The sequence below is a fragment of the Polypterus senegalus genome, unplaced genomic scaffold (assembly GCF_016835505.1).
Source record: "Polypterus senegalus isolate Bchr_013 unplaced genomic scaffold, ASM1683550v1 scaffold_267, whole genome shotgun sequence".
Lineage (NCBI taxonomy): Eukaryota > Metazoa > Chordata > Cladistia > Polypteriformes > Polypteridae > Polypterus > Polypterus senegalus.
In genome coordinates this window covers 29,815-42,830 of record NW_024379505.1, presented here as the reverse complement: position 1 = coordinate 42,830, position 13,016 = coordinate 29,815, and the positions used below count along the sequence as shown (strand labels likewise).

Sequence of the window (13,016 nt, the reverse complement as noted above, 5' to 3'; positions counted from 1 at the left end):
GGCCTGTTAAGTGCCAGCTTGTTAGTTTATTTTTAAACTTATTATGGAAGAGGAAGGCTCAGGTCCATGAAACATTCAGAATATGGCCCAAGGAGGTAAAAGTTGTGAACTGAAACTAAATTTATAAGCAGGGATAGATAACCAGAAAATCCAACCTGTGAGCTCAGTTCAAATCCTCGGAGTTCAACCTGTGGATTAACCTGTCTGATTAGAGCAGTGCTATGGCAGACGCTGATACTCAAAGTGACAATGCCAGTCTGTCTTTCAGTTACCACTCACTCTCTTTGAATAAGCTGTTGCCAAAATGGGAGAGCAAATGATATTAGCCACAGACCAGGGGCGTCATGCATAACGCCATGCGTAGAACTTGCACTATAACATGGTGTAAGCACAAAAGCGAAATATTAACTACGCACAGAAAAATCCAGATGTATAAATCTGTGTGTTGCCAACTTCCATGTTCTTCCGCTACATAAATCCCGGTCAGCGTGAAAAGTAGCTTGTGCACGCCTGCTGTCCGCCCCAACTCCTCCCAGGATTACGCCTCTTTGAATATGCAAATTAAAATAAATAGCCCTTAAGCTCAACGTTCTGTGAAAAGACAATGAGAAAAGCAAGAGGGAAAGAGAAGAGTTTCAGCAAATAACAAGTGGAGGCAAAGAAAAACATATTATTTGTTGGTTTAAACAGTGATATAATTAAAAAAGGAAGTTGATCAAGTGACATAGTGTCGGAGAAACTCGAAAGCTCATGTTCACAAAGTCGCACAGTGACAAAATAAAAAGAAGTCACATATCAAAGTCGCTGTGAAAAGGCGGTCATAGCCCACCGTCTGAGTGTCATATGAAAGCTTATTAGGGTACAGAGAAAAAAAATAGGGACACAGTGGGGACAAAAAGCAGGAAATGTCAACTTCAATCTCACATGTCCAATTTAATCACGTAGTTTATTTTGTCATTAAAATAGAACATCATAAACTTCATCTTAAAATCATTTAACTAGTTTCTCAAATCACATCGTAATTAAAGTAGCGTTAAATGCTTTGTTTTGTATTTGATCTTCTACTGTATGTGATCTGTGTGTGTGAATCACTACTTGCTTCTTAAACTGGCTCTCTTCCTCCAACTGGACACAGAATCCATTACATTCGTGATATTACAGCTCTCTGAATAACTAAAATACTGAGATGTATACATGATGTCATTTTCATGATGATAGGAGTTAAAGCACGTTATTAAACATGAGATTCACGGTTGCGCTGTGATTGTGCGCGACCTCCGATGAACTAATTAATTGCAGCAGTACTCAGGGGCAGGTCTAGGCTCGTGGTGGTCCTGGGCAGAGGAAGAATCGGTGGCTCCTTCTCCCGCCAATGTCAATATGGTATCTTATGCATGGCGGATGGCCACATCCGTTGCGGACACTGCATAGCATTTAGAGTTCTTGGGATGAAACTCTTTGTGAACCGCGAGGTCCGTACAGGAAAGGTTTGAAGCGCCTGTCATATGAAGAAGCAGTTCAAATAGACAGCATGGCTGAGGCAGCGTGTGCTTGATGCTGTATACCGATAATTCTCTCTCCGATCAGCTGCTCCGAGTGGTGCAGTGAGAGTAACATGGAAAAAGATGATCTGCTGAGGCAACCCCTAACAGGAGCAGCTGAAAGAAGAAGAAGAAGTTGCAGTGAGAGTAACAACGCTAAAGCAGCTATGGTATTTGGAATAGTGTGGCCATTCTGTGCACCATTATATTGTTACTGGTTAAATACAATCAGATACATTAAACTAATAAACAATATGCGGTTTGATTTCAGTGTAATTTATAAAGCTGTGTCGGTAAAAGAAAGATAAACCACACAGGAACAGTAGAACTGCTTTGATACTGGGTGCCGCCAGTCTGCAAAACCGCGGAGAACTTACGTACGACAGGGTATGAGGTACCGTGGAAATGTGCGTGGCTTTACACCAAGTTTAGGTTTTATACATCGTGATTTGAATGTGAAAACGTTCTTACACAACATTTCTGTGCATACGCACCATTTATACATGAGGCCCAGGAGATGTGTGTGGGCTTCACAAGACAGGAATAAAAGGAACAGGCTTATGAAGAGTCCGTGGAAAAGCAAGGGGCTTAACTGTTATTGTAGTCCATCACAAATTGCCAGGACCCGTTAGATTGAACACAATAATTCAGCTGAAGCCAATATGTTATGAATGAGAATTGAATCAAATTGAAACACGCAAAGCTAAATGTGAACCTAAAGCACTAAACCAGCACTTGTTTTCAAATCCGTAATCTTGGACAAAAGGCTACAGGTGTTGCACGTCTTCATGTCTCCAATTGTGGGAGGTGGTCATCAGTAGCCATGCGGTGCTTCCTTGTGACCCATCAACTGGCCACTAAAGTCAAAAATGGCGACATTCCAAACTTAAGGATAAATAAACAAAATGAAAGTCTTTCCCAAATAAAATGTTAAATAAAGCACACACAGAGGAAATGAAGCCTGTGAATTATGCTTTAAAATGTTAATGTGACTCAGCAAAAAAAATCCAAGGCAAATAAAAGGCTCAAAAAGCAAGAGGTTTCCAAGTTCTGAACAAGCGCAAGCTCAACGAGACGCACCAGTAAATGGCTGGCTGACACTAAAACTGCATGGCCATCTGAGGTGAGTAGCCAGGCCGTGGTCACCTACTGGATGCCATGTTGTTAACAATGCTTTTACTTTAGCCAGCCAGTAAATGACTCCTCATGCCTTGAGAGCCCTGATCTATTTAAGGCGCAGATGTTTCTGATTTTATCTTTGAAATTCTCCTGTCTTTAATTTTTTCACTACTTGTATGTTTCCTGTCATCTGATTACAGATCTGACTGGACGTGATGAAGATTCAGGCAAACAATTAGGCCCAGTGATAGGAGTAGGGTCAGTGGTGGGGTTAATAGTGCTTACTGTTCCTGTTATCATTCTGATGAGGATGAAGAGGAAGAAGAAGAAGAGTATGACACCGAATGGTATGTTAAACTTAATAAGTACGAACATACAAGCAGCCATTTTCAATATGTTCATCATCATCATTATACATTTATCAAACTTGTGCCCAAGATGTCCTCATATTTGAAGTTTCTCTTTTTGGAATCAGCTTCACATTTATTGGCCAAGCCTGGACACATAGTCTGGACTTTGACTTTTTTTTGATGGCTCCCCATGTCTAATTTCATGACAGACGCAGACACAATCGATGAGTACACACCTTAGACAAATACAAGACGTGCAGTGTAAAGCGTATGATTACAAAGTGCAAGGCAGTGCAGGAAATACTGAAATGAACCCACATTAGTCCACATATAGGAATACTGTGAGAGAGGGGGCGTTGGGGTGGGGTGTCCAGACTGAGCAGGGGCTGCCAAGTGAACCATTGGTAAACCTGATTGCCTGTGGACGGAAACTGTCATTAAATCTGCTTGTTTTGGTGTAGTTTAGTGTGTAACACCGGGCAGATGGGAGAAGTTCAAAGACGTGCTGGTTGGTCAGTTATGATTTTCCCTGCCTGCTTCATGACTCGGGAACAGCACAGGTCCTGTAAGGTGGGAAGACTGGTGCCAGTGATCTTTTTGGCAGAGCTGGCTATTCATTGTCTCTGTTTCTTATTGTGTTTATTTGCTGATCCACACCAACCTGTGATGGATGAGCTGAGAACAGACTCATCGGCAGCTGCTGTGGTAGATTGAACTCCATCAGCCGTCGTGAAAGTCCATCCAGTGCTGTGACTTTGTCATGATGTAGTCCATGTTGGTCTTCCATGTCAAGTTCTGTGTGATTATGGAGCCCAGTGACGTGAAGGTTTTCACAACTGGAGCCTTATTGTTAAGTTTAGAGAGGGGAGGTGATATTGGTGGGCCACTCCTGAAGTCCACAGTTTTGGGCGTGTTGAGTTGCATGTGTGAGGTAAAGTTAGCACATGCCCGCAGTGTCTGCCAGCCCTGATCCATGTTATTACAGCCTAAAGAGGCCCACCTGCAGCCACTAGAGACCACCAGAGACTGTGTATCCTGCCACTTCCGTGAGGTCATAATGTGGAGTTTGTAATCCTTGCATGTCCGCTCTTTTTCTGACAGGTTGAACAGCTCAGTGCTGGACTGCATTCTGAACAAGAGGAGCTCATCTTGTTGCTCGGATTTTCTAAATGAATTTCTGTCCATTTTCTTTAAGTGTCAAGAGAAGACGATGACATTCAAGAGCCACTACGAGAAGGACCAGACATTTAAAAATGCCACATTTAGAAACTTGTAGCTGATGTGAAATATGAAGGTAAGTTTATTCAAACATCCACAATTCATCAAATCAAATCAAATTTTATTGGCCACATATAATTAAATACAAAGTACAATATGTAGGGAAATGTTTACTTGCCATAAAAAGAATGTGTACAAACAATAGGGCATCATGTAGCTCTAGACACAGTCCTCGTACAGGACACACAGATGGACTGTGGACAGAATCTCTGGCTGGCCTTCAGACACTGGCAGTGTTTACCTGATCACAAAACAGAGAAGAGGCCATTGTTGGGATGGCTGGTATCATTGATAGTTTTTGCCCTGGTCACTTGGTATAGATGTCCTCCTGGAAGTTAGGGAGTGCACAACCAGTGATGTGATGTGTCCAACTGACCATATCACTCTCTCTGTCACTCCTCGTTGTCCTGTTGTGTGCTGTTTCCAAACCTGGCAGTAATGCATTAATACCAGGATACTCTCAATGGTGGATGTGTTGAAGTTCCTCAGTAATTGAGAGGGTAGGCTGAGATCCCTGAGGCGTCTGAGCTGATACCAAGCTATGAACATGTTTGGACCAGGTCAGGTCCTCTGTGATGTGGCTGTTAATACTGATGGGGTGGCCGTGCCTCTGCTGTTTTCTCCCAAAGTCCACAATCAGCTCCTTTGCCCTGCTGACATTAAGGAGTAGACTGTTGTCTTGACACCAGTGTGACAGACTCTCCACTTCATCGTGGGTAGGGCTGCTCCCTGTTGTTAGATATCAGGCCTACCACAGCTATGCCATCACAATCCTGACAGAGACATTAGAGTTGTGTACAGCCGTGCAGTCATACATTTAAAGGGAACATGAACACAGCAGAGGACTCAGCACACAGCCCTGTTGAGCCCCTGTGTTGAAGGAGAGGAATGATGAAGTGTTGGCCACCCTCTTGAATCTCCTGGGTTTGCCCTTCTGGAAGTTCAGACCTGCACTTTCCATCATTAAAGCTTCAGGACTTTGGAGTTTTCATCATAAAATCTGTCAGATTTGTCTTTACTGAATCTTACTGATGTTGTACATTTGATATTCCACATATTCACTTAGTCTCCAGGTGTACATTTCTAAATTATATCATGACGTAGAAGCAAAAGCTGATAAATACTTTTACAGTCATTATCATCTAAATATGACTCAGTGACTTGGTTTTATCACTCAATTTCTAAATTGCATTCATGTTTCATTTTCTTTATTTCACTGTCCACTTATCCCCAAACCTCTCAGTTACTTTTCTGTAATGAAGTACAAATTTTTCTGATGTTGTGCAACTGCCTGATGTTGGAATTCTGTAAAGACACAGGTCTCCCATACAGGCGTGCGTTTATTTTCCAAAATACTGCAAAGCACACAAAGTACACATCATAAAATGTCAAATCAAGAAGCCTGGAGCCCCATTGGTTCTTCCTTCACTGGCCTGAGCTTGTCTCTCTGCTGGAGGGTCTCACCTACTTGCTCACCTCCCAAAATCCCCAGAACTCTCCATTCTTATCTCCCACTTCACTTATTTGCAATCCAGGACTCCCGTCCTCCTGCCATTGAGTTATGTCTGGACTCTTCTCCTAACATTAGCTTCAATATTGCTCTGGTTGGAGGAGACTTCAAATGTCTCCTGGGGTCACGTCCTCTCCCGAGGCCAGATTGCTTTGACTACAGAACACCAGGGATTAACCCCCATAGCAGCCATTGGTACCCCTGTACCTCTGGCCTCTGTGTAGTCCATAAAGTGCCAACTATCTTTGGTCACACACTACCACCCTCGCAGTTCGTGAACTGTGCACCACCATCTGATGTCCTGGAGTAACACCACTGGCCTCCAGCCTGTGATTCCAGCTTGAGAAATTTAAAGTCAGCATAGCCTAAGGTGTCCTGCTTTAGGAACATGTGCTGCCCTTAATTACATTTTTTTTCTTACTTACATTTTTTGGGCATCCTTTAATATTTCCTGGTAGTAGTACCCCTTTATGCCCACTTTGGTTGGCATGTTTTTTCTCTGGCTCGTGATCTTCACATTCCCTAACCTGGGCCATCTTTGCATCATCTGTCATAAACAGGCCTTTCTCTGTATTATGTGCACCAGTGACAAACACGAGGAGATCCTTCTGTCCATTTGTCACTCGTTTGTTTAGGTAATAGCTAAGCTGTCCCAGTGTGTCATCCAGATCCTTCTTAAAGGTTGTCCAAGGTTTCTGTTTCAACTCCATGTGTTGTAGTTTGTTCCGGATTCACACACTTTGTATTATGAAGAGCTTTCTGACTTCAGTCCTAAATGTATTTCCCTTTTATTTCCACGGGTGTCCTTGACTATGTGATTCAACCTTAAATTAAACTAATTCTACTGAATTAACTTTATCAATGCCTTCAACAGTTTTGGAGACCTGGATAAGCCCCCATACAATGTCCCCTCTTCTCAGAACTAAACGGGTTTAATTCTCAGATTCTGTCATAGTAGGACATGTCCGTAAGTCCTGGGATGTTCCTGGTTGATCTCCTCTGCACAGCTTTAAGTGCTGCTATGTCTTGTAGATCCCTTGTAAACCTGCCATCTCATGAGGCATTACATACCTGAGAACAACCGTGGAAATTAAGAGGATGTGCATTTTACACAGAAACCAGGAAGTAAGTATTGAACGCGTATTGAAGTTTTACTCAGTAAATAGATTTCTAATAGGGTTATTGACATGAAATGTTCACCAGATGTCGGTAACAACAAACGTAATCCACACATACAAAGAAGTCAAAGCAAAGAAGTCCAGAAATTAAGTTATGTGTAATAAAGTGGAATGTGTGAAGGAAACAGCTGGACACACAATGAAGGTTTGGGGCAGCCGCCTGTACAGTTTCTCTGGGTGCAAAAGGCTTCAATTTCCATACAATGTGTACTGGTTAGAGTCCAAAACAGAACTGTTTAAGTATGGAGGATGAAGGGTTTTAATAGGTGGTTTGCAGGAAGTGACGTCCTCGGGGCCGGGACAGGAAGTGACATCCTCGGGGCCGGGACAGGAGGGATTTCTCGTGGTGGGGATGTGGAGAGAAAAGAGAAAGGTTTAGTGCACCCCACCACCCCATGGCCTGGCATGGAATTAGCGACTCATGGTCCCTTTGGTTGACTCCCAAGCGCACATGTGTGACAAATGACACAGGGAAGGAAGTATTGAGTGTGCTTACTGAAATTGATTTAATACTTAGTAGAGAAGCCTTTGTTAGTGATGACAGCTTCAAGACGTCTCCTGGATGGAGAAACGAGTCGCACACATTGCTCAGGCATGACATTGGCCCATTCTTCCACACAAACTGTTGTGCAATATGGCTGGCCGTTCATCCTGGCCAATACCCCCAGTCCGCTAGGTGGAGCCCTCCCTGTGGCATGGAGGTGCCCCGAATGCCAGCAGGGAATTATGGACAAGGAGTTTTATCCACAACCCTGCTGGATACAATGGGGGCTGTTAGAAGGCGCTGCAGGGAGGAGCAGCAATTTTTTGCCCTACGCCCAGAGTATGTCCGAGTCACATGGACAAGAGGAATGACGTGCTTCCGGGGTGAAGAAAAAGCATTTTTATCTGACCCGGAAGTGTTCCTAGTTACGTGGACAGAGAAGGTGAAACACTTCTGGGTCAAGGACTATAAAGGACTGTGGGAAATCTTCAGATGATGAGCTGAGCTTGGTGGAAGGGTGGCAACGTGTCTGGGAGTGGAGGATTGTTTATTAGTGATTATTGGTTATTGTTTTATGAGTATTGTGGAGAGGAGGGTGCTTTGTGCACTTTGTGTTAAAAAAGTCAACTGTTTGGATTTTTACCTGGTGTCTGACATCTTGGACAAGGGTTCAAGGGAGCGATAGACCCTCAATCTGTCACACGTCTTTAAATCTTGATGGTTCCGGGGATTTCTTCTATGAACTCTGATCTTCAGTTCTTTCCATAGATTTTTAATTGGGTTCAAGTCGGGTGATTGACTGGATCATTCTAACAGCTTTATTTTATTTATTCTCTGAAACCAATTGAGAGTTTCCTTGGCTGTGTGTTTGGGATCATTGTCTTGCTGAAATTCCCAGCATCCTGGTAGATGGCAGAAGATTCTTCTCAAGAATGTCCTGGTACATTTCTCCACTCATCCTTCCTTCAGTTCTGTGAGGCCAGTACCATATGCTGACAAACAGCTCCACACGTGATGTTCCCACCTACAAACTTCACTTCATTTGGTGAAAATTTCATGTCAATAGCCCCATCAGAAATATACTTACTGAGAAAAACGTTGACGTGTTCAATACTTGTTTTCCCCGCTGTAAGGATTTACATGAATCTGAAACATTCATAAAGTGCTGCTGTCTTTGTCCACCAGAGCCCATTTAGAAGGGACGTTATGTATTCAGCCTCTTCTGTTTTCCAAAGGCTGACTGTTATCTTTGTTTTTATTCTTTTCCTTGCCCCCTGCAGGTTAACTTGTGCCACTTTATGTGCTCAGACTTCAGTGTTTGAACCAAAGATTTTAAATGAGAGGCTGACGTGCAAACAAACATGTGTTTCGGTTCGTTTCAGACCAGTCTGAAGTCCCCACTGAATGACCAAACTGGGAGCTGAAAGAGACAACCACTTTAAAGGACTTCGGCCACATGAGGCGCCTCACCAAAAAGACTCGGACTGCTCATCACTCACCTCCATCCTAAAGAGCTTTGTCTCCGTTGTGCATGTTGTTAGCTGCTCCCATCCCTCAAGTCAAAGTGAAAGCATAATTCAATAAAATGTGAACCTTTCATTTATAAATCTGTGCCACCACTAACTGATGTTGTCTACTCGCCACCTCCTGGCCTGCTTATGCTTTATCACGTCACATTAATGGCACTTATGTTGTCTGCTCCGTGTCATGTTTATATCAAATTATTTCTATATACAGTAGTAAATAGTTTGCATTGAGATTATTATTGACTTAAATGGTCAGGTGCTTTTTCTCATGTGGTAAACGTTTATTCTTCACGTGCTTTGGACTTCAGGACCTGCCATAGTTTGCTACGTGACAATACTAATAAAAGTGCATCTTTTAAAATGAAAAAGGAAGAAGCCGGTGAGAGTAACAGAAAGTAGATGACCACAATCAGCGTCGCAGCCCATTTCTCGTGTTGGGATTTACGTACACACGCGTGGATTAAAGTGGAACGAGGCGATGGGAAGAAGACATGGGCCATCCTACCTGTGGATCTGTCTCAGTGGCGCCTCCAGTGTCAAGGACAGAAAAAATAAATGTGAGTGAGTCACATGGATTGGCCTTGAGCTCCTATGGAGTGGCCTGTGGCAGGACTTTAATTGTGCTTTGCCAAGTCGTAATGAAGGATCAGCCAGATTAAGATGGCATTTATTGGGTAACATCGATGGCGGTATGTGGGTCATGGTCTGGTGTGGGTTTGTTTCTTCTTTGAGGTAGGATGTTACATTACTGGCTCTATCAAAATTAAATTACAAGTGTGTATGTTACATAATCTTTGATTTTATGAAATGTCTAAGTATAACAAGATCAAACTGTGACTTTCATGGTTCAATTCTGGATATTCTGTTTAGGGTAAGGGATCTTATTTTGCTGACTGTAAATTGAATAATGTAAAATAAAGCAGTTTCCTTATTAGAAACATTATTTGTGCCTCCAAGTGTGTGTTTTTTAAAATAAAAGGTCGGCTGTCCTCATCTCACCAGAAGTGGAGTCTCGGGGCTTGGGATTTGAAAACTTGTAATGGAGTTTAGTGGAGTGCAGCTTAGACGACCGTTAGAGATTAAAAGTGAGACGATGAGACAACAAAGGGTTAACAGATCACTAATGATCTACCGGATATTTTCTACTAGCAACAGAAGTTCACTTTGTGAAACCTCACAAGTGTTCAGCCGTTGACTAACGCTAAGCCAGTGGTTGTTAAACTGTGGGGACCACCTAGGGGCTAAGATGTGAAAAAGAAAACAAGAATCAAAATATGAAAAATACATCTATTGAAACCAAAACAAATTAACTTAAACTACATTCTGATACTAGAAAAATAAATACAGAGTTAGATAAATGTCGATAAAAGTTAAGTAGGTATAATAAAATATGAGTCTGTGATATACGTATCATTAATTAAAAAAGAACAAATTAATATTAGTGGGCTCCTTTCAAAAACCTTGGGGGCAACGATTAAAACTGTTATGAAAACTTCGGGTTGCAAATACGTAAAGGTTGAGAAGCGCTGCGCTAAGCAATGGCAGACAAAGGTTCATAAGGCCATCTTCTCTCAAGCGATCACTCAAAGAGCCCACCGGGATTTGAATGACCGCCATGCTAATGGTCCCAGTATTTCTCTGGCCCTTCACATCATGTGTCCGCAGCACCAGTAATAACAGAGAAAGGAGGGCTGGGCTGGAGCTTAAATGACACCCCAACTGCAAGCATTAAAGAGTGTATAAACCAAAGGCAAATGCATATGGGGGTCCTAGCTCTTATTTCTTTCAGTAATTGTTTGATAACGGACACTTTTAGTGCAGTAGAAGCTGCGCCATTCAATGATGATCTGTTCATAACGAAGATAACGAGTTGTAGCGAGCCTTCATAACATTACAAGCGGGTTGGCTTTCTGGAGTGGCTGTCACTGTGTTACATGGCCTGGAGGTCATCTAAGAAAGATCCCTTCAGGTGTGATTGTGGACGACCAAGTTCTGGTAGGACCCCACCTGGTAAGGATTCTAGCTGCCTAGTGCAGGCATCATGTTGCTATCTAAGCAGGAAATGGATGTTTCTGTGGGAAACTTTTCTTTTTAAGGGGAATGGCGGACTGAGGAAAGGAGGGAAGAATTGGATTACATAGACTTATGGTACGTTAGCTTGATGTGCTTTGTGTGCAGTGATCTCTTGCTGGTTTGAGGTGTCAGAGACAGCTGGGGAGGCGACCCGGCTGGGACGCACAGGATGACCGGAGGAGGGCTTGCGCCTTCCCCAGAACATGTGGGGGAGACTGTCCTGGTTGCTTTGGGGAGCACAGGTAGGGAGCTTGGAAGTTCAATCCTGTAGGGGCCCGTGGTCACCGCCAGGGGGCGCCCCTGCCTTTGGAGCCCTGGACTTCAGCACTTCTGCCACACCAGGGCATGTCGGTGGCAGATTGCCGGAAGACACCAGGAGCACATCCAGGTGTGGATAAAAGGGGCCGCCTCCCTTTATTCAAGGCTGGAGTCAGGTGAGGAGTGGACAAAGCAGGAGAAGAGAGAGTGGAGGTGGCCCGAAGAGGAAGGCGACAGTGTGTGAGAGACCTGGACTTTTGGGGACCTGTGGGGTTTGTGGTGCACTCTGAACTCTAAATATTGTAAATAAACGTGTGGTGGTGGATTACAAGATGTCTGCCTGTCTGTGTCCGGGGCACTTAATCTTAAACAGCACATCTACTCTCTCTGACTTGAGTTTGTGTCTTCAGTTTCAAGGTATAAATTCCCTGTTCTTACTGAAGATTCCTGAAAAGCAGAAGGCATTGCAGGTGAACTGAAAAACAATCTGCTGGCATCATCGTTCAGGCATTTGTCAAAGGAGATAAACTGGAAAATCAGGGCCGATGGCAGCTCGTCATCACTGTGGGTGTCATTTGTGTCACTCCCTGATGGTCTGCAGTTTCTGAGCAGTTAGCACAGCAGCTCCGGGAGGACAAGGCACAGGTGAGGACACTGGGCATTAAAACACATCCTGTGTGCGACAGGCTTTGGGGTCTTTAATTGGGCGCCTGAGGGGTTGAAATGGTAAACTGGTACTGTGATAGAGATGGTGTTGTGCGTTATATTGGGGTTTAAGAAAGTGCTGCGCTACCATTTTTAAAAACATGCTACGATATCGGTGTTATTGTTACCATCTGAAAACACGTCTGCATTTGCTTCATGCTGCCATTATTTAAAGTCAGAAAGTCATGAACGGCTATGGCAAGCCAAATGATCTTTTAGAGATATCTAATAAAACTTGTAAAGATATCTCTCTGACTTGAGTTTGTGTCTTCAGTTTCAGTTAGAGGCGGACTGGCCATTTGGGCATTTGGGCAGTGCGTGGTGGGCCGCAGACTCTGGTCTGGTCATGGGCCGGCTGTTTCATGACGTAAATTGTATGTACTGGGTACTGTTTGACATTAAAACTAATTTTCTAAACTACTAAACATTATCTGTCCAGTACTGCGATTTCTATAATAAACCGTATTACGTCATCAAGTTGTTTTAGTTGTCAGTACACAACATTGCAGTGAAAAATTGGGTCAAAACTGCCTTTTGCTGATTTCTGTTTCGATCCCGCTACATTTCGGTTAGCATATACATTATTGCAATTTATTTTATCTCATACCTAGTATTTCAATTCTTCTGTACTAATAATTCCTTTAGATGATGTATTATGCATTTTATTTTTCTCTGGTTGTCGGTAGCGAGTGATAATTAGTGGTTTTCAGCTGCGATTATTAGTGTGATGAAATAAAGTTATAAAGCACAGGATTACATCTCGCCTGAAGAAGGAGCCTGAGTTGCCTCGAAAGCCTGCATATTGTAATCTTTCTAGTTAGCCAATAAAAGTTGTTATTTTGCTTGACTTTTCAAAGCAAAGGATAGGAATTTTTCATATTAGGACGGAACATTTCTAGTTTATCGTTAAGTTACCGGAACATTTCAGTCGTGTGAGGCTTTCATTATAACCTCGGTTATCATTTATTCCTTTGTAATTGCGTAGTTTGATCAT

At 43.0% G+C, this 13,016-nt stretch overlaps 1 long non-coding RNA gene across 1 annotated transcript; it reads left to right on the top strand.

Annotated features, from left to right (window-relative positions):
* Nucleotides 1-2,834: 2,834 nt before the first annotated feature.
* On the top strand, nucleotides 2,835-9,668 carry LOC120519918. Its single transcript, XR_005631701.1, has 3 exons — nucleotides 2,835-3,007; nucleotides 4,206-4,304; nucleotides 8,741-9,668. It is a non-coding gene; the product is annotated as an uncharacterized LOC120519918 (long non-coding RNA).
* The last annotated feature ends 3,348 nt before the right edge of the window (nucleotides 9,669-13,016 follow it).